Source organism: Schistocerca serialis, chromosome 6, assembly GCF_023864345.2.
Source record: "Schistocerca serialis cubense isolate TAMUIC-IGC-003099 chromosome 6, iqSchSeri2.2, whole genome shotgun sequence".
NCBI classification, from domain to species: domain Eukaryota; kingdom Metazoa; phylum Arthropoda; class Insecta; order Orthoptera; family Acrididae; genus Schistocerca; species Schistocerca serialis.
The window spans coordinates 606,915,283-606,938,791 of record NC_064643.1 but is presented as its reverse complement, the minus strand read 5'-3'; the positions used below and the strand labels follow the sequence as shown (position 1 = coordinate 606,938,791).

At 38.2% G+C, this 23,509-nt stretch overlaps 1 long non-coding RNA gene across 2 annotated transcripts in view; it reads left to right on the top strand.

Annotated features, from left to right (window-relative positions):
- The first annotated feature begins 413 nt into the window (after positions 1-413).
- Positions 414-23,509, top strand: part of LOC126484644 (uncharacterized) — a 36,803-nt gene continuing 13,707 nt past the window's right edge. The window contains exons 1-3 of one of the 2 annotated variants that reach the window (XR_007587900.1): positions 414-1,265; positions 1,392-1,544; positions 3,932-4,081. This is a non-coding gene — a long non-coding RNA (uncharacterized LOC126484644). Of the gene's footprint in view, positions 1,545-3,931; positions 4,082-23,509 lie in introns of both variants that reach the window. The other variant, XR_007587899.1, reaches the window with a different exon arrangement.

The window sequence follows — 23,509 nt, the reverse complement described above, 5'->3', positions numbered from 1 at the left end:
TCTGAAAGTATTTGTATGGAGTGTAGCCATGTATGGAAGTGAAACATGGACGATAACCAGTTTGGACAAGAAGAGAATAGAAGCTACAGAAGAATGCTGAAGATAAGGTGGGTAGATCATGTAACTAATGAGGAGGAATTGAATAGGATTGGGGAGAAGAGAAGTTTGTGGCACAACTTGACTAGAAGAAGGGATCGGTTGGTAGGACATGTTTTGAGGCATCAAGGGATCACAAATTTAGCATTGGAGGGCAGCGTGGAGGGTAAAACTCGTAGAGGGAGACCAAGAGATCAATACACTAAGCAGATTCAGAAGGATGTAGGTTGCAGTAGGTACTGGGAGATGAAGAAGCTTGCACAGGATAGAGCAGCATGGAGAGCTGCATCAAACCAGTCTCAGGACTGAAGACCACAACAACAACAACAACAAGCTCTGCAAATAAATTTATGAAATTTTGCACCCAATGAAGTTATTTTTGAGCCATAGACATTACTTCCAATTCAATTGTGAGCTCAAGTACTGCACCCAGGGTGTCAAGTCTCAAATGAATGTATAATTTGTTCAGCTGATGGGGTTTCAAAAGTCTATCAAACTTCTCCCCTGTTCCTTATACAGGAATTCCTGTACTGGAACAATCTTTTTTCATGTTCACTGTATTTGCTATGTCACTATTTTTCTTGTCACAGCTGCTGACAATTTTGAAATTACCAAAGTTATTCAAATTATTGTTTTTCTTATTAACATTATTACTATTGCTATTATTTCTCCTGTTCTTGTTATAATGTCATTATAATTGTTGTAATAATGATTATTAAGTAGTTAAATGTGGGAAACATGGAGAACTGTATTTGTGAAAGAAGGTTGAGAAAAACTAAAAATTAAAAGTACATTAAACTGAACGTCTGAAAACTTTAGGACCAGTTACTGCCAATTCTATTAACATTTTATTAACCAATTAAACAGCTACATGTAACATTCCTGATATTATTATTATTATTATTTTTATTACAATATTAGAAAGCCTAATTGTCCATAACATCAAACTAAATGCTTATGCACTGAGAACATTAACATTCTTGTCACATTTCTGACTGAGATGTCTTGTAAACACCACTGGAATACCTGCCATGAATATTCAACAGCTGTCACTCCTTACATACAGTTATGTTGCATTTAGTACTTAGCTACTGACAGAATGAGAGCCCAGTGTACAAACGAGAAAGGCCTTCAACAACTACCCATTGCCTACAGCTGCTGGTGGTAAGGTAAGCATTATAAATGAATTGAAATAATTGCAGGAAAGCTGTCTGCAATGAAGAAATGTGAACAAGGTTTCTATATTAATGTTCATTCTAATACTTGGAAAGTATAATGAGATTTATTTTTTTCAGAAACAATCAGCAAGCAACATGCAGTTTTCATTATTTGTGAAAATACTTATTGTCTCATTGATCTGTTTTCATGTTCAAATAGCTGAAACAACTTTTAGTGACTTTGAAGGAGCTGCGATTTCAGTTCCTGATGATACATTAAACTGGTTTCAGGTATGTTATCTTGTTTTAGGCAGTCCACTTCATACCATATATAAGAAACATAGTAAAAAAATTTCTAATGAAGCACGTTTTCAAATTACTTTGCATACATTTCTTATTAATTTGCATTAAACTGAAATGGTACAGCCAATGGTTTTATCAGGGTTGAAAAGTTCTTCCTGAATTTTATACTTGTGTTAAATATCTATGAAAACTGTGTGTGATTGTGTGGTATAGGTTAAGGAAGATTCTTCCATAACTAACTGTCCATGAGTGTTTCCTTGCCTCACTGCTTCTTTAACTGAGCTGCCACTACATCTCTTATGATTTTGATATTAAAAACATTTTAAAGACCTCTAACATTGTTTGCTACCTTTCTTTTGATCACTTATCTCATACTAAGGAAATATAGAATAGAAGAGGAAGCAGTTGCAGCTACTAAGATAATATGCTATTATTGTAACTACAATAAAAAGATTTGGAATTAGTAGATTTCATTTCATGGTGCTCTTTACACTGCTCTTGCCTCTAGTTTCTGAATTACATACTATTCATGTGAACACTCAATTCTTAGCTACGGTATTCTGTTTTGGGGAACAAATGCACAGAATATGAACACAATTTTCAAAATCCAGAAAAGAGCCCTAAGAATAATAACCAGAAATAGTAGCCAAGCTTATTGTAAAGATCTATTCAGAACACTGGGGATTTTAACTGCACCATGTGAATACATTTACCAGTCAGGTGTACACATCAAAAATAACATTAGTAATTACTGCACAAACAGCTCTCTCCATGACCATGGGACAAGAGCTAGACTCAACTTACATTTATCAAGAAATCATAAACATAAAACTCCAAACACCATTTTCTACCACTGAATAAAACTGTACAATAAATTACCAAAAGAGATCAAAGAAATTGCAAAAATACACTTATTTAAAAAGGCAGCTAAAAAGTACCTGTTATGCAATACATTTTATATATTGAAGGATTACTTAGATAAAAGAGAGTAGGGGTTTGGTAAAAAAAATGTTATACACATAAATAATAGTAATGATTATAAAACATCCAACATTCCACATAACACCTTCACACTATGTTGTTTTTCCCTTCTTTCTTCGTTTTCTATAAATACTTACCCCCAAGCTATGCATAGCACAACACTAACACCTCTTCCTCTTTCTGAGCTCAACATCTCACTCATTATAGAGGGATGCTGATTCAGTTTTTCAGGATAGCAAATGGGAAGTTGTGGTACAGAAAATGGCCCAGAGATCACTGGTGTGTGTGTGTGTGTGTGTGTGTGTGTGTGTGTGTGTGTGTGTGTGCAGTGACTGATAGTGAGATATCAGTGAACAGTGGAGCATTGCATTATTTAATAAGTTATTTGTAAGAAAAAGTATTGTATACCAGGAGTAAATCTAATGATTGTCTCTAACTAGAGGACTGTAAATGTATGTGTATACGAATTAGCTTATTTTAAATTGATCTAAACTTGTAAATACTTTGACATGTCCTATATCCTAGTAGAAAGAGATCTATGGATGAATAAAGGCACTACTACTACTACTACTACTACTACCACTATTACTACTACTACTACTTACCCCTCTGCATGTGACTTTTAAAACTGATGTGCCATTCCATTTTTATTCTCATATGCAGGGCAAAATGATCTCATTGTTACTTTATCTATGCTGGATATTGCTGAACTATTTAAAATGATCTCGGTTTCCAAATCCTTTTTCTTACCGTGTTAAGTTGCTTTATGATCTGTACTTCTGTGGTATTCAGCTGAATACTATTTATTATCTATCTCCGAAACAGCTTGCAGTTTTTTATTTGGTTACAGTTATTCTCTTGGGTACTTGTGGAGTATGTATCACTGTGATATTTTCAACAAATGATACAAAAATTAATAGCAAAGGGGTCTGTCAGTCATGAAATTTGTTTTATGCACAAGATATTTTAGTGTTTATATCCCATACCTATGGGAAAATTACACAGCTTTCCTACTACTGAACTGGCACTTCTGTTATATACCTTTAATATCACACAAAATATTGCTTAATTTGCATTAGGCCTACTTACATGTTAAAATCACAAGTTTTATTCCTCTAGCATTCACTGTTACAACTTTTTTAAAACAGATTTTTGTGGATTTCATTCCTAAGTAACTTTTATTACATTCTGAACTAAAGAGTGAAACCATAGGCTGAGGAGAGTGGAAACTTTAAATTCTTAAGATTCCTTTAATTTATCACAGCATGATGAGAAACAGAAATTATTCCACTGTACCAATTTTTGAAATTTCAATCCTATTTCATTTGTAAGTTAAATAAACAATGAAATCCTTATTTGATTTACTTGTTAAAATATAGTTGTTCTTCACTTAGGTTGGACTATTGAAAACTATGTTCCTGTTGTTGGTTCTTCAGTGGATAAATGGTGCTCTGCCATTAGAAATTTCACTTCCACTTGATAAATTTGCCTTGCCACAAAGTGAGAAGTATAATACAGATGATGAGCATACTTTTGCTACAAAGGTGCGTACTACACTATTAATATTCATAGACTCCTTGTCTTGACATTATGAAATACTCTAGGTGCAGTATCACTCCCTTTATTTTCTTTTAGCTACACACAATATTTTCTCTTATTTGATCTCAGCATATTTATTATTTCCCTTGTTTATACTTTCATCTTTCTTAAAATGCTTTTTTTTCTTATTTCCAACTTACCATCCTCATTTATTGTCAAATTTCTTGCTTCAATACTTCTTATTTACAGGTTATGCTATCTTGTGACCAGTACTGATGTTCTCCTCTTGAAAAATGCCACCACTTCCATTACCACTACCATCACCATCAACAACAATGATGATAATTTTTTGTTTTGATGGCATTTTTCTACCACCTGTTCTTCTGGTATATGTGTTTTGACAGTTAATGATAATATTCATATGCTAACAATTCTTCTTTGACATTTTACAGGCTGCTCTTTTAGAATGGTGTGTTAATAAGCACAATGTTCAAAATCTTCCTCAAATTTTGTTGGTTTGAGACATTTTCCTTCAAATCTGGTCTCATGTGCAGAAAATGTTTACATATTTGTCTTTTTTGCCAATTATGACTAATTACAATACATGACATACTTTGCTTTTATAACTCTGTTATCTTCCTGTAGACGCTATCTTTTCCTCCTCACTCCTCTTTCGTTCCTATTTCTCAAAACTGGGTAAGACAGTGCAGTAGTTCAAAAATTGTATTTGCAGACAGATTTAAGTTTCAAGAGGCTTCCTTAATAAGTTGAGAGGAATGCTGGGATTGTTCTTTCGATAAGGAACAGCTGATTTCCTTCCCCATCCATGTTCACCCCCAAGCACATGCTCTGTCTCTAATAAACAGATTATAGATGGGACATTAAATTCTAATCTTCCTTTGAATCCTCTGTCTTTTATCTAAGGCTCAAACAGCTGAGACCTGAAGCTGGGAGCAGCAAGTTTAAGGATAAGCTAGATAAGTGAACTGTGGTCAAACATGCCAGATCAGGCAGGGGCTAACATATCAATGAAAATAATTGGTTTTTGAAACTATAGCAGAATTGAATGGATAAATGCAGTGGCAAGAGAAAACACATATAAAAGTTAAGGAAAAGTGCAAGCTTTTGGAGCCAGTGGCTCCTAATTCTGGGAGAAGGTTTGAGGGGAAGGAAGAGGGATGAAGGAAAAGGAGTGGTGAGGTTTAGGAAGTGGGGAGAGCTATGGAAAATATGTCCAGAACCCTGGATCAGGAATTACTTACTGGATGGGATGAGAAGGAAAGACTGAAAGAGCTGACAAAAGGATTGAAACGTAACTTGTGAATTCATTTCACTTATCTTTTAAGCTGTTGTTCATTTGATGTTGGGGGCTAACTGTGCATTGAACCAAGTCCATATTTTAAAATCTTGCTGCCTGGAGCTTCAACAGCACTCAAGCTTTGAAATAACATAGTTGATACTGAATATTAACTAAACTGTTTCATACAATCAAAAAATTAAATTTTATACATTCAGGTTGTATGGGGTTACATCACAGAAGCATGCTAACAACTCCCCTTATTTGGCTTGCACCACATTCCTTGTATAATTTTACAATAATGTGTACCCAAGCACGACACATGCCCTGTCCTCACAGCTTTACTTCATGCTTGAGTAGCTCAGTTGGTAGAGCACTTGCCCACGAAAGACAAAGTCCCGAGTTTGATTCTTGGTCTGGCACACAGTTTTAATCTGCCAGTAAGTTTCATATCAGCACACAGTTGCCTGCAGAGTGAAAATCTCATCATACACCTTGATGGGAATAATTCCCACTCAAAAGTGAAGATTATGCAACTCTTTGGGAAATATAACAGCCTCTGGATGAAGTGTTCTGTTGAAAATGTAAGTGTAGAGCCTCAGAGGTCACTCTACAGAATAGAGCAATCACTCATGGGTGGCTGATGCACCACTCTTCATTTGGTCACACCCTACATATCATGATATAAGTTACATCTGAATGTTTCTGCTAAACTTACACAACTGATTTTCAGAACATCCAGCGTAACAAGAGCACCATGCGTTCAATCCATGTGATTTTGAATAGTTCCAATGGCCTTTTTAGTGTAAATGTTTCCAGAAAGTAGAGCTGTTGAACGACTGTAGACAGCATTGTGAAAATCAGCAGAAAAACAAAAAATGGCAGTTTGGACAGCACAAACGGTAAAAATCATAATACGTTTGGACTTGTCCACCAGAACCTAAGAAGCTTGTACAAGAAAGACGAGATTCTCATATCAACACAGGACATTGAAAAATTTAATTATTTTATGTCTGAGATCTGCTACTTAGCAAAAGTTGCTCACTATTAGTGCTGGATCATCCCACTCTCTTTTCTCGATCAGAACACATGACTTACTTTTATTGCAACTGATGATGCAGCTAAAATACTGTGATTCAGTTGTACCTATAAACAAAAGACTTACAGCTGATGCAGTCTCATCTTTTCCGAATGATATTTAACAACACCAGAGAGAAATTGGCAACTACATTGAAATCTCAAGGGGACCCCAATTTATAGGCGCATTATGAGCTGTATACACAGTATCATTATTTGTCATGTGATGCCAAATGCATGATTATCTCTGGCCAAAGACACCATTCTCAATTAAAAGTAATCAGTCATTATTATCTTGGTGCAAAGTCACCATCCATTCTCTATACAGCTCATATGCATTTATAATTTTGGAGCCAATTGAGCTATTGATGCAGTTATCAACTTGTCTCTGAAGATGTCTCCTGCAGATGGGAACAATGTTGGTAATTTATATATCGAATATGGTCTCTCAGTTCAGAAATTGTAACTGAAGTAAACATCAGCCATGAAAGCCATATTATCCAGTCTAGGGAGAAATAGATGGAATGTGATTGTATGAGGACATTTTGGTATTGATTTTGTAGAGGGTATGGGTATGCTCTGGCAGAGGATGGTGGATTGGGGTTAGTCAGAACCCACTCAAATGTAGCAGAATCCCTTTATCAATTTATTATAAGCCCAAGCCTTCATCTGGCAATGAGTGAAAGGTGGCTCTTGAAACATGGTAGCGAAGAATTGAATTAGGGCTCTGGCCACTTCTATGCTCAGTGCGGACCTGGTGAGGTGTGAACTTGTGCAGTCCACAACCCTGAGCAATGATGAGCAACATTAGGTGCTGATGTGGCAGACTGTCATTGTATGGGGTTAGTGTGGAATTTAGAATCCGGCTGCCCATAGCAAATGATGGGCGCAGATGTCCAAGGAGCAAACCCTGGACTGGCATCTGGCTACTGGTGCTGGTGAAGTACCCCAGTGGTTCAGTGGTTTGGAGGCATCAGTTTGTCTCTTGGGCCATTAGACAGTAGCTGGTCCTCCCAGGATGACGGCAGAACAGCAGTGATCTCATGGTGGGGGCTGACACAATGACAGTTAATGAGCCAATCAGTTTCTGCTTCAAAATATGCCCAGCCTGGTTGGACAGTCGATATTTATTTGTCTTGAAACATGTTTTTTAAGGTCCATGGCTGCAGAAGTCATGTACGCCATCTACCAAAGTCTGCCTGGTTGTGGTAATCATCCAGGTATGGACCGGTAAAGCAGATGGCAGCAGCTGGAAAAATGCTGTTGCGCAACACTGGGTCTGCATATTTCTATAAGTGACCCACTTTACTGCAACAAGCCCTTCTGCCTAGGCTTGTCATTACATTATTCCCCTCTTTGATCAATTCAGCCCACCAAATTCTTCCTGTTGCTGCGTCTGGAACTAGTTAGTTCTCTACTGTTCAATGCAGACACATATGATTAGTCTTTGGCTCACATCTGTACGTGTCAATCTGTAACACTTAAACAGCAGCAACAGATACCCAGACACATTTGGAATCTCTCCATGGTTTACATGGTTGCAGTCACTGGCAGTCCCTGAAAACTAGCACTAATTCTAAGAACAAATACCCAAGATGTATTGTCACACTTATGCCACAAACATTTGACTTCCCTCATACTTCATTTGCTGCTCCCTGCATCACTCTTTAAGTTGTCTCACTGAGGGATCCATAACTCTTATACACTCTGTTTGGCTGCTCTTTCAAACCATATTATGGAATAGGTTTGTGGGAATTTGGAAGGCATCCTTCTACTAGCAAACCTTTGCAGCCACCCTTTTCTGTGAATTATCCTCCTCAACTCTTTACAATGAATCACTTTTTGTCTTCGAACTAATTATGCTATCCTTCACATGGCACACTATCCTAATGAACTATCCAGCCTTGGAGCTACATTGTGAAAAATAAGTACACGTGTTTGGAAGGAAGAGTTTAGCATAAATTATTTACAAAAATAAATCTATGATAGTAACTACAGTCACATTTCTGAGCATAATGATCAGAGAATTACCACTTAAACACTAAAATTCATCTCTCATCCCCAATGGACCCAACCAGTGTGTTGCGCTACATGAGCTCTGCGATAACACTGACTTATTTACTCATATTTAACCACATGTGCTTTTCCAGCTACAACCTATATCCCTTAGTACAGCTAACACTTTCTCTTATACCTGATATGATCTCCCATTATGCTATACACTGGGTTGGACTGTTATTTCGGCAGATTTCCTGCTGTGATCCCCACTGAACTTTGAGGGACAATGATGTCACAGTCAATGATCCACCTCACATTCATGGTATGTCAGTGGTTTGCTATGCTGCTTTAAGCCAGTGTCACACAATGTAAAGACAAAACCCAAAATGTAAATACTGGTGTAACACTGATCTATGATTTACTTCATTTATGCTGTACCATGGTTTACAACTACCTCACTAGTAAATGGAATAAGCAGGAGTGTGGCACATAAACAGAAAGTAAGAGGAAAGTTCCACACATGACTCAGACATTCTATGGTCGTTGAATCATATATCTTCTAATGTAGATCTTTGAGATCTAACTCATAATTAACGTAACTCATAATTCACATATCAATATTTACAACAAACTATGCCTACAATTATGCATTACCTACATTAACATTTACATGTATACTCTGAAAACCACCATGAAGTGCAAACCACCAGAGAGTACATCCCATTGTACCGGTTATTAGGTTTGTCATTCATGTATGGAGCATGGGAAAAATGATAGTTGTAATGCCTATGTGCGTGCTGTAATTATTCTAATCTTATCCTCACGATCCCTCTGTGAGTGTTACATAGGGGGTTATCATCATTTAAAACAGGTTCTTGAAACTTTGTTAGTAGACTTTCTCAAGATAGTATATGTCTGTCCTCAAGAGTCTGCCAGTTTAGTTTCTTCAGCATCTCTGTGACACTCTCCCAAGGATCAAACAAACCTAGGACCATTTGTGCTGCCTTTCTCTCTATACATTCAACATCTCCTGTTAATCCTATTTGGTACAGGTCCCAAACACTTGCACTATATTCTAGAACTGGTCATATGAGTGATTTGTAATCAGTCTTCTTTGTAGACTGGTTGCACTTCCCCTGTATTCTACCAATAAACTAAAGTCTGCAACCTGTTTTACCCACAACTGAGCCTCTGTGATCATTCCATTTCATATCCCTACAAAGTTTAACACCCTGATATTTGTATGACATGCCTGATACCAACAGTGAATCATTGGTATTACAGTCATAGCACACTACATTTTTTGTTTTGTGGAATGTACAATTTTACATTTTTGAACACTTAAAGGAAATTGCCAATCTTTGCACCACTTTGAAATCTTGTCAAGATCTGACAGAATATTTATGCAGCTTTTTTCTGACAGTACTTCATTACAAATAATTGCATACCTGCAAAAAGTCTGAAGTTACTGTTAATGTCTGCAAGGTCATTGATATTCATAATGAACAGTGAGGGTCCCAACCCACTTCCCACTTCCCTGGGGCACACCCAAAGTTACTTCTAAATCTTAAAATGACTCTCCATCCAAGATAACATGCTGTGTCCTCACTATCAAAAGGTTCTCAATACACTCACAAATTTCACTTGATACCCCATATGATCATGCTTTTGACAATATATTGGTTGAAACTTCCCTGATACTCATAGCTTTCCTCATCTCAACAACACATTCTCCCTGCACTGCCTAATGTAATACCCTGTTTACCACCATATCCCACCACATGATTTGGTGCACTGGACCATATGACTTTGTATGTTGCTTTATGTACACACAACTGGCATCATTGGTGTATCCTTCGGACCCTTCCCCCTGTACCGCAACGTAATATATATCTGACCCAGGAACAACAGATCCATGGGACCCACAATGGAGGATGGTGGATAGAGGTTAGTCAGAGCCACTCAGTTGTTGGAGACTCTCTTTATCAATTTATTACAGTCTCAAGTCCTTATCTGGCAGTGACTCTAAGGTGGACCTCAATCAAAGGTCTCTATAATAGTGAAGTATTGTAGTAGGACACCAGCCAATGCTGTGTTCAGTGTGGGCATGGTGGGGCATGGCCTTTCAAAGTCAGCAGTCCCGGCCATGGGCGAGCAAACTCAGGGTTGATGTGGCAGGCTGTCACTGCCTGTTGAGTGCTGGACACTGAGACCCACCTAGCCATGGCAACTGATGGGCACAGATGTCCAAGGAGCAAACACTGGAAAGGTGGCTGGCAGCACGTGGCACTGGTGAGCATTCCAGCACAGTAGCATGGTGGCTTGGAGGGCCTCAGTTAAGCTCTTGATCAATGGGGCAGCAGCTGGATCCCCTTGGTAGGCAGTCCTGTCAGGATGATGGTAGGACAGTGTGACCTTATGGCTGAGGCAAACACTGTGACAATTGATGACTCAGTGAGTCACTGCTTCTATGGATGGCCAGTTCACATAAAAATGAGTTTGTTGCGATTGTGTAGTTGCAGCAGTCATGCATACCATGTGCAAAAGCAATGACACCTTTGGTAATCAAGCAACCACTGTCCAGCAGGTGGACAGTGATGCTAAGTTAACACTGTGGCACAATGCTGTGTCAGTGCACTGTTGTAAGCGAACTGCTTTATGGTGTCAAGCCCATCTGCCTAAGCTCATGTGGTGACAATGTGATCTTGGATAGTTCTGATGGAGGGCATCTAGAGTTACTGATGTTCAGACTTGGTTTGATCTCACACCAATATTTCCATCAACATTTAGACGTAATGTAACAGTGAGTGATTGTTTATTTCTAAATCCATGTAATAAATTGCTTATATGACCAAGATGGGCAAATGGAAGCAATAAAGTATCCCCAAACTGGGTTACCCATCTAGAGAAAAGCAAAATCTCACAAAATCATAAAAGCTGACTCAGTTACCACATTAAAAGAGAATTTACAGAATGAACAATGGGAAGAATTTGACCAAGAACATAAGAAATTTAATTCTTTCCAAAAATATTCTTACAACATTATGAATCCAGCTTCCCTTTAGAAGGGGTAAGGAAAAATTACTGTGGAAGCCTAGAGATAGGATGGTTAGTACCTAAAATCAAAATATATGGTGCTAGGAAGAGAGAGCTTTATTTAATGCAGAGAACTAGCTCTGATCGAGCCATGAAAATGCATTATAAGCAGTATTGAAAAATTCTTCATAGTGTTATCTAAAAGGCAAAAATACCAAGAACTAAGACAGTTTGGAGCATTATTAGCTTTGAAATGCATGAACTCAACAAGACAAATTATACTGAACTCCCAGATGACAATAGCAGTGAGACAGATAATATGAAATTCAAATCACTGGCCACTAAATTCAATGAATTATTTCTAACAGTAGCTGAAAACACTGTGGACAAGAAGTGATCCATCAAAAGCATATCAACTACACATAACACAGGGATTTTATAGTATGCCACCAGATATCAGTTTTGGCAAACCATAAGTAAAGGAGATTATTAGCTCACTAAAAACAGTAATGTTTCTGACTATGATGGTAGCTTGGCCAAAGTACTAAATTGTTGTGTGGACCTCTAAGCACTACCCTTGGTTTATTTTTTATAACTAATCGATGCATCATGATGTCTATTCCCATGCTCTCAAAAACCTGTTAATCTTCTAACAAATCACTTTGGTTTCAGTAAAAGCTACTCTACTGGGAAATAAATACACATTTTAATCTCAGTTCTGATTAAAATAAATAAGAAAAATCATCTATGGTCTTGCCAAATCCTTTACTGATTGTGTAGATCATAGGATTCTGCTAGTTCACCTCCGTAGCTAAGTGGCCAGCATGTCTGACAGCTTTGTGGACAACCCAGGTTCAATTCTTGGTACTGCTGGGAATTTTTCCTGCTGGGAGGATGGAACAGGGGGCACTCAGCCTCATGCTGCCAACTGAGGAGCCACCTGAATGAGAAATAGCAGCTCCAAGATCTGAGTTGGATGGAGTCCTATCTTAACAATGGAAAACAGAGGGACACATTAACAAATTATAACATAAGGTTAAATCAGAATTGAGAAGTACTAAATATGGTATGCAACAAGGTTCTGTACTTGGCCCACTCCTGTCCTTGGTCTACATAAATGATATACCTGGTACATAGGGGGCCGCTTCAACAACTATAATGTTTACTGATGACACAAGCATATTGATAAAGTACCCAAACATACCGATGAAAGGTGTAATCTAGGAAATTATGAAACAAGATTACAGCTGGTTCACAGCAAATGGCTTATCCTTAATGTTGCAAAAACTCGTAATACAAATAACAAATAAAAATTACTTACAGGTTTGAGTTATGTATGTGTGACTTATATCAACAAAAATAATCAGTTTTTGAAATATTGTGTAATTGGATAGAAAAAAATCTGCTCACCAAGTGGTGGCAGCAGGAAATATATAAAGGTATTGAAATTTCAAGCTTTCAGAGCCAGTAGCTCCTCCTTCTGGCAGTATAGCTGAAGGGAAAAGAAGAGGGGTGAAGTAAAAGGACTGTTGAAGTTTAGGGAATGTGGAGAGTTCAGAAAAGTTGCCCAGAACCCAGGGTAGGGGAGACTTACTGGTTGGGAAGAGAAGGAAAGACTGATTCTTGGGGACTGCACTGGATGACACTTGAAAACCTGAGAGCTTGAAGTTGGAAGGTATGGTAAGGCCCAAGACAGAGATTATTGACAAAATACTGAGCACAAATGAAAAAGAATGGAAATCTAAGTGCATTGTATGAGAAAGAGTTGGGGGGAGGTTGGGATAGCCAGACCAGAAAATAAGAGATATAGAAAACTAAAAGGGAGCAAAGAAAGGAATAGTTATTGAGAAGAAATGCTGTGACCAAATAAATTAATTCAAATTAAGGCCAGGTGGATGGCGAGAACTGAGGACATGTTATTGCATTTTTGGAGTTCTGAGAAATTGTTGTCTGGGGAAAAAAATCCAGATGGCATGTGTGGTCAAACAGGTACTGAGGTCACGACTGTCGCATTGTAAAACATGATCTGCAGCAGGATATTGTGTGTTGCCAGTATACAACCTCTGCCAATGTTAAAGGCCAAACAGTGTTTACATTACAGCTGCCACTCCCCTCCTCCTTCCCTTACAACCTCTCTGCCACTGGTTCTGAAAGCTTGCAAATTTCAGTACCTTTAAATTCAGTACCTTTATATGTTTTTTCTCCTGCTGCTGCTTGGTGAGTAGATTTTTTTTTATCAATCCAATTACATTATGATGAAAGACTTATTCCAATAGCTTATAATATCCAGTAATCTGTTTTTCAATGTGCCTGTCTGCCATTAAGTGCCTCCTCTATTTGGTGAGTCACAATCAATCAGTTTCATGTATTGTTTTTATTACAGGTATAGATGTAGAGATTAATGGGCATACTTTGTTCAACACTCCATGTGTGAAGTTCCTAGGCATCCAGATGTGTAATAAATTTAGGTATCTGAGCACATTGATAAGTTACACAAAAAGTTCAGCCTGGCCTGCTTTGTACTTATAAATCTCTCTCATTGTGTTGGCTGCAGAGAGGATTGCTGGCATATTTTCACTCAGTACTGTCCTAGGGCATAATCTTCTGAGCCAGTGCAGCTAAAATGATAAAAGTATTTACTCTGCAGAACTTTGCAATAAAGATATTGATGAAGGCTAATAGCTGAACATCTTGCAAAAGCCTATTTAAGTATCTCACAATTCTTCACTTATGTGCCAATATATATACTGCATAATGATATTTATAGTTAGTAATGAAAGTGAATTTAAGATGAATTCTGCAATTCACAGCCATAATACTAAGATTAAAAATTTGTTTCACATACAGTATGTATCCCTCTGTAGGGTTCAGAATGAAATTTTATACTCTGGTGTAAAAGTATATAAAATGTTTCTGATAGCTAAAAGGTAAGAAATTGGAAATACACAAAAGTCGAAAAATGAAGAAATAGAATACCTTGTTAGCTACTATTTCTGCACTTTATTAGATTATTTACACTTGGAGATCTTGTAACTCAAACTTATATGTTGATGATATCCAGTTCTACGTAGGTGCCAGCCATTAAAACATTGCTGATGCCACATTAGGTGTGAATGACAATCTTTGTTGAATTTCCCTATTGAAAAAAAACCTGAGTCTTAACTAAATGCTAAGAAATCACGGGCCATTCTCACATCACACTGAAAATTGATCAGCGCACAGTTTTGTGAAACAGTCTCTCCAACACTGGCAATGCCTTTGCATAACACTGTGTCTTTCTCCATCTCCTTCCACACTTCAGCCTTATGACTATGGAACAAATTCTCCTCTAATTTTTGTCTTATCCAAAACCACTCTGCATTCAAGACAAGATTAAAACTTAACTTTTTATGATTGGTATAGCATTTCTCTGCTGTTTTCTTTCTGTCCAATAGAAAACCAATATCTATGTCATACTGTATCCTATCTATGCTTTTCTCATCCCATTCTATTTCTATTTGATTCATACCATGTTAATTGTTAACTTAACCCACAATTTCTCATTCTTCCTCTGACTGGTCAAGTTTTCCACACTGATTCCTTCTGTTGTCATACATTTCTGTTGTATGTTTCTGTCAGATGTCACTGATCACATTTGACAAGAATGTAATGAGAAAATTGCTTAATGTTAATAATAATAAGCCTATATCAATATTTCTTAAATCCTGAAGTCATTAGTACATATATATTATTATTTCTTTCCTTTCTCAGATGTTATGTCTGGTTAAAAATGGAAAGTGACGTGGACTTTGATCAAGCATGACTTCCTTTTAACTGTGTGGTATATGTTACATTGCATTTAGGAACTTTTGGGTAATTGAACATGTATCAATAATTACAGATTTCTGTAGTTGTATATATACATTTGTATGTATCTGTATTGCGTTGATGTACTGGTGGATGGTCGTTGTTCTGTTAAAAATTTTAATTCTGGGTATCTGGTAATAAATGTTGTGTATACTTGTGATCTGTATCCAGTTGTGTTGGTTCCTAAGTTTGTTGCTTGGTAATAACAGAACATGAGGTGTCGGTTAACTTCATCTGACCATCTCATCCTCTGTCTTTGTTTTCCTTCTAGAGTGGTTGCAGGAATATTATCATCATCATCATCATCATCTTCTTCTTCTTCTTCTTCTTCTTCTTTACTATCATCATTGCAGTTATAAATTGCTCATGTACCATACAAACTGTAATGTTTACTCATTGAGGAAGTTTGGTTAGATGTAAGAAAGTACCTGAAGGCCTTAATCTTGGCGGGTGAAGTAAATGCAGTAATAAACAAACAAATAAAATTTCATACTATTCTAATATATACCTGTATATAGATAGCAGTTACTAGATTGTGTAAAGTTACATAAATGCTGTGTTAAAAATTAAAAGCAGCAATTGCCATTTCATGCTATAAAATACTTAAAACACTGAAATAAACCAACATTTTAGCCTAGTTACAGCAGCATTCCTCAGGGAAATACAGATTAACTGTGGACCAGAATCTTGTCTATATCGTTTTTGTAACAGTATCACTAGACCATCAATGTCATTTTTATTAAATATTATTTGGTCTAAAATAACATTGGTGGGCATTAAAAAATAGGGAGGGGATATGTGGCATGTTATTTGTAGTTTCTGCAGCTTGCTGGAAATTGGTAGTCTTATACTAATCAGTGAGTCTCCTATGGGCCATGTTTTTCCACTGTTAGTAGTGGAGAAATGACACATGTAGTGCAAACATTGTTTGTTTAGCTGGTCGCAGCAGAGTTCAGTGAGACTGTGCCCTGCAATTACATCTGGTCTGTCATACCATGACTGCTAAGTGCCTGTAGCCATCTACCCTGTTGATATTGTCAGGCTGCTTTAGTATTTTGATTACCTCTCTTATTTGGCATCAGGCAATGGCCTTGCTGCGGTGGATACATCGGTTTCCTTGAGATCACTGAACCTAAGTGCTGTTGGGCGTGGTTGGCACTTGGATGGGTGACCATCCAGGCTGCCATGTGCTGTTGCCATTTTTCGGGGTGCATTCAGCCTCATGATGCCAATTGAGGAGCTACTCGACCGAATAGTAGTGGCTTCGGTCAAGAATACCATCATAACAACCGGGAGAGCGGTGTGCTGACCCCACGCCCCTCCTATCCGCATCCTCCACTGAGGATGACATGGCGGTCAGATGGTCCTGGTAGGCCACTCATGGCCTGAAGACGGAGTGCTTTTTTTAACTTTTTTTTATTTGGCATCACTGCAAAGTTTAATCCTTGGACAGTAATGATGCTGTTGCATAGCTGGTAGTTTCTGACAACAGGTTTGTGATGGTCTGAGATGCACGCACTCCTTTCCATGTACCATGTGCCGTCCCTGTCAGTTCCTTGAATTTCTTCTTCTAGTGGTTGCAGAGGAATTATTTTTCCATGCACTCTTCTCTTACATATTTCATGAATCTGTCGGATCCTTTCCCTCAACAAACAACGGCCAGCTCACTTGTGGATGGTATCCAGCTGGGGCGGAATTCTGAGGAATCTCAGAATAACAGGATTGTCATGGAACCTCTTGAGAAATGCCAAATCATTGAGTAGCTTTTCCTTCATCTTCCTCAATAGTTCCAGATTTTATATACAGCAATAAACTTCCTGCCCTTACAGGTCATTGATATAAGTACTTAGTCTTTTGAAGGCATTGCCAATTTCATTAAAATCCTTTTGGATGTACTGTCACATCATCATACAAAATACTTTAAATACTAAAAAAATAGACATTTTGGCCAAGTTGCAATGGCCTGCCTCAGGGAAGAGACAAATTAGCTGGGGAGTTGATGCTTGTTTATTGCATTGCAAATCTAGATTTCAACTGATAGTGCAACTATCATTAGTGCTTTACAAGTAGTCATGTAGATTTAATGTAATTATAACGACACATATTCCACTCTAACTCAGGTATGTGCAAGCACTAGTCCAACTGAGGTCACTGTTTACAAATCCATGGAGCTAATCTAGGTTTACATCATACTTGATAGCGAATGCTCTCTACTTATTGCCCATATGTAAAAGAGTAGGTTAAGCTAAATTGTCTTTTTTTTTATATGTTCAAAGTGAACCAAATTATCAGCTAAACAATGTTGAAGCCACTGAACTGTTGGCTGTGATAGCTCACAGGACATCTTGATGGTTTCTCATAGCTTGTTCAGTGTAGCTGCCTTCTGTTGATAAATTTCTTGCAGGGTCCCCATAGGTAGAAGTCAATATGTGTAATGTCTGGAGACTGTGATGGATACTCAACAGCTCCTCTTCAACCTATCTATCATCCATGTAGATTTTCATCTAAGTAGGCTCAGACATCTCTCTGATAGTGAGCTGGAGCGCTATATTTTTGTAGGTAAAATCTTTCATTTCCAAACACCTCTCAGATTGCACTATATGAAGATAAAGCTCACCAGTTACAATATCTTCAAAGAAGAGTGGCCGAATCAAACTGCACACTGACAGACCACACCACACATTAACAGCCAGTAGATTAATGTGACTGTCCACATGAATGTGAGGATGTTCAGGAGCCAAGTACACATAGTTGTTGCAATTTATAGTACCATTCAGTTTGAATTGTGCCTTGTAAGACCAGATAACCATCCCTGAACACCATCCTCATTAAACATGCCTTCAAACCATTCACAGTACTCCAACCTTCAACCTGGGTCATCCTCATTCATAGCGTGTAGTGATACTGAAATGTACATTTTCCACTTTGCAGCCTTCAGAATTTGTCGTACACTTGATCAGCTTCCTTCACTTTCAATAGCATCCTGCTTCACAGATTTTTGGGGTGACCTAATAAAATGTTGCAACACAGCAGTGCTGGAAGCTGGACTTGTTGATGCCTTTGGTCTGCGAGACCTTTCCTTATGCATATCCTGAACAGTACCGTCAGCTCCAAATTTATTCCAAATATGATAAATTGTTGTTCTGTTGAGAAAACAATGGACTACACTACCATGCAAAATTGCAATGATATGTCACTTTGTTCCGAAGATATTAACTATTAAAGAGTGTCTACATTTTTCTTGACCCCTCTGTATAAAAGAAATCCAGACGTAATTTCCATGATTATCAGTGCCAGCAAATTAGCATTAAGGATAATTGGTTGTCAGTATACTGTACAGGGACACTTAATACTGCCCTAAAGGCTCTCCTTCATGAAGGAATTTATGGAACAGGAAATGTGAATGAATGACAGATTCCTCATTATAAAAGCCTGATCTACTGTTATGTTTGGAGAACCTTTCTGTTATATCATGCCGACATTAGTTTTGGGAACATCTTTCTTGAATAATATCTTTAAAACCTCATCAAATTAAACTACAAATAACTCACTGCAAATAATGAAGCCACAGTTTATAAAAGTAGTGGTTTTCTGCTAATGATTCAGTTTCAGGGTGCTTGTGATTGAGGTTATCAGCATCCACACAAAAATTCTTTTTAGATGAGTAATTGTAGAACTTGCAAAACCTTCAGTTTCAATATCGTAATCATAAGCAAAATACTTCTCAGCTGACAATACAACAAAATTTAAAATTAATTGAAACTGTTTCTTACACCAGTGGGGATAGATGACCAATGGCTCTCAGTGCCAGCAGAAACATGTGAACTGACACTTTTATATTTTATTTAACTTTCTGCTTGTAACATGTATTGTTACATGAAGGGACAATGTCAGGAGATTTACTTATGCACTGGTGAGTCAAAATATTATGACTAGTGCCACCACAAGATTAAATGCCACTTGTGGTTGTGGGCAGTGACATGGTAAGGAAAGTAAGTAAGTGAAGCAGAGATTAATGATGAATCATCCAGGTGATTACCTGGGCTGCAAATGGGGAATACGCTGACATAAGCGACTTTGACAGAGGACAGACTGTTATCACCTGGCACTTGGGATGAGCATCTTAGATATGACGAAGCTGATTGGCTGTTCACATGCTATTGCCATGACCCACTAGCATCTATGTTAAGAGGTTGAACGGCAGGACAGTGAAACCATAAGAAGGTGACAAGGTGTCGGATGTCCCCACCTCATCACAGAATGTGGAGGCCTGATGCTTGCACAGTCTGTAAAGAAGCTAAGATAGTGATCTGTGGGAGATTCGGTGACAGTGTATAAAAAATGGAATGAAGGAAGATTAGGGTTTAATGTCCTGTCAACATTGATGTCATTAGAGATGGGGCACAAGCTAGGAATATTTCAAGGATGGTGAAGGAAATCAGCCATGCCTTCTCAAAGGAACCACTCTGGCACATTCCTGAAGCAATTTAGGAAAATCTCAGAGAACCTAAATCTGGATGGCTGGACATGTATTTGAATTGTTGTCCTCGCAAATGTGATTCCATTGTGATAACCACTGTGCCACCTTGTTCAGTGACAGAGTACAATGTTAGTGCAGGCACAGGTTTTTAGGAGTGCATCGTTCAGTGCCGTTGTTGAACATATAACTTCAGCAGATCCAATATCATCATCCCTTCAACTGCATTGGGCACAGAATCATCAAGCTGGGACCATGTATCAATGGAAATGGATAGCCTAGTCAGATCAATCACATTTCTTATTAAACCAGACTTATGTTCGTGTTCGGATACACTGTCATCCAGGCAAGTGCTGCTTGAATTGTGCACCGCACCAAATACACAGGCTGTTAGTGGCAGTATTATGCTATGAGGGATATTCACCTGGGATTCCATGGGATCTGTGGTAGTAATCAATGGCACCGCGATGGGTGTGGACTATGTGAAACATTACTGGGGACCACCTGCATCCCTTCATACTTGATGTCTCCCTTGAAGATTTTGGTTTATTTCAGCAGGATACCTATCCATGGCACAAGTTCAGAATCATGTTACAGTAACTACATGATAGTGACTTCGCATTGATGTCTTGGCCAACAAATTCACCTGATACTAATGCAACATAACTGGGACACTATCAATTGTGTGACCTGCACATAGACATCTGGTGCCACAAACTTACCAAGGACTGTAAAATCCATATCATACAGAATTGCTACTGTATTCTACTTGGAAGATGGATCAACCTTTAAGCAGGATGTGATGTTTTTACTTATCAGTGTATGTTATTTATACACCGAAGTTATGCTTCCATATTACATAAAGAGGAAAAGTTCTGAAATATGTCTGTGGGTGATATGCATTCATGTATATTTCATGATTATATATCTGATTCACTGCTGTTTTACACTATGTGACCCCAGACAGAATCTTAAAGTTATCTGTGGTATTCAGCCATGTAGCATGATCTTTGGTCCCTAAACATGGTGACAAATGAACTGGCTCATTCTCGTGACCTGGTTAAGACTTTCAGCAGCACAAATAATACACAAAATGCACTTCATACTTTTGGCGTACTAGGCATGATCAAAAAGTAACAGGATTTTTTAAATTTTTGTCGGATTTATACATCCGTTTTTCAAATTTTTTTATATATTTTTTGTAGACATTTCTCTTGTATGTTTGTATTTTCAACTGTTTTGAATATAAAGTTTATTGTTGACAGTCGAAAAAGTTATAACTGTTTTTGAGTGCTTGGCATATTTCCACTTTCCAAAAGATGGAACAAAGAATTTGAATTAAATTTTGTTTGAAAAATGGGAAAAAGTGCAGCACAAGATTCAAAATGTTGACCGAGGCTTTTGGTGAATCTACTAAGACAAGATTTTGCAAGTGGAATGAACGTTTCAAAGAGGGTGGAGGAGATGTGGAGACGCTGAGTGCAGTGGACACCGTAGCACATCAATTGCTGATGACTTTCTTCTGAAATTGTTGAATTTCAACCAAAAACAACTTTACATAGACATTGCTCAGGAACTGCTGAATGAAGTTGACAATAAGCCAGAATTTCTAAAGAAGGTTATAACAGGTAATGAAACATGGGTATATGGGTATGAAGTCAAAACAAAGGCCCAGTCATCCCAATGGAAACTGTCTGACGAGTTAAGACCGAAAAAAATTCGACAAGTTTACTCACTTGTGAAGGTTCTTTTCACTGTTTTCTTCTGTTGCAATGGGATAGTACATTATGAACTCCTGCATTTCAGAACATTTTTACATAATACCTTTCTCACCCTTATCCACAGCTGCAGTAGGGGTATCTTACACCCACTGCACTTCCTTTTCCATCTGCCCACTACCCATCTATATCCTCTATCTGCTTACTACACCTCCCCTCCTCCCCTCTCTCTCTGTTCATCTCTTTCTCCCCCTCTCTGTCCGTCTCTTCCTCCTCTCTCTTTCTCCATCTCCTCCTTCCCTCCTCTTTGTCCAGCTCCACCTCACCCTGCCCTCTGTCCATCCCCTTTTTCCTCCCACTCTCCACCTCCTTCTCAACCCTCTCTTGCCCATCTCCTTTCGACCTCTCTCTCTCTGTCCATCTTCCCCTCACCCCTGAATCAGTCCATTTCCTTCTCCTTCTCTCTCTTTCCATCTACTCCTCTTGACTGAGAGAGAGAGAGAGAGAGAGAGATCCTCATTGTATGGACATTTACATATACATCAATTTCAAAATCCTATTTAAAAATGCTCCTAGACAGTCATTTCTGTTCAAGGGGCAGTGAACTACGGAGCAGTGTGGCACACCAAAATTTATATTTCTCATCTTCGATTTTTTTACAGTTAACTTCTCCATTCTCATACTCAACCTCTGAACACTGTTGTCTATCCTTTAGGTTTGGTTTTGTTAAAACCATCAGCTTCCCTCTGACACCATTTTTTGCAAGTTTTTTTAAGAGTGTACCATGATGGACTCTGTGAAAAGATTTTGATAATATACAAACACTCCCGTTGTTTGGGAACTCATTTATTTTCTCTATGATACTGTGGACAAACTGTATTGCTGCAGATAGGGCTCTCTGATCGCTTCTGAAGCCATGTTCAAAGTCATCTGTAATATTACTTGTATTACAGTGCTCCACTATGCTTTACAGCATGATCTTCTCTATTACTTTGTTAAATGTTCCAAACCTCATGCCACTTTCCTTGTTGTTGACCTCATTCTCAGTAAGGATCAGCAACACACATTTGTTGACATTAAACCTAAAAACAAAATACAGCTGCCATCCTTCTCATGTCAAATGTTTCGTCCCACACACCCTTGTCATTCGAGGTAAAACATATTTGCTCATATGCAGATTCTTTACAGCAATGTGACACCATTCTCACCTCAGCTTTCACTGTGCATAATTATCCCAAAAGCCTAGTTCAAAAGCAGATTTCCTAGGCAATCACATCCAATCCTAGTTATGCTGATTCTCTGCCCCTCTCCTCCTCCTCCCCCCCCCCCCCCTCCTCCCGCACACACACACACACACACACACACACACACACACACACACACACACACACACACAGAGAAAAATCTAGGTATACGCTTCTTGTCACCAGTACTATCATCCTGGACAGAACCTATGCTCCTTCTGCACCTGTTTCCCTACCCTAAGGCAATCTAGACTCCTATCCCCATGACAGTCCCACTGTAAGACTTGCCCAGTGTACCCTCCTACCACCACCTGCACTAGGCCTGTAACTTGCAAAACATATACTGTCAAAGGGAAAGCCACCTGTGCAATGGCACATTTTGTGTACCAGCTATTATGTAAGTATGACTACCACTAAATTATCAGTTACAATGGACAGGCATAGACAGAGGATTTATGCTGGCAACATGCAATATCCTTTTGCAGATTATGCTCTACAACATGACGCCACACGTGTCATCTGGATTTTCTCCTCTGACACCAGTTTCTCAGAACTCTGCAGGTGGGAGCTGGGTTTGCAAAGAGTGGTTGTTTCTTCTCACACAACTGGCCTAAATTTACCTTAATTTCTGTGGTCTCAGCTGTCCTTTCAGTAAAAATTTATTTTCTTTGCTCCCTTTCATTTTTCTATATTTTTATTTTCCAACATGTCTATTTTAACCATCCCACGTGTCTACCATC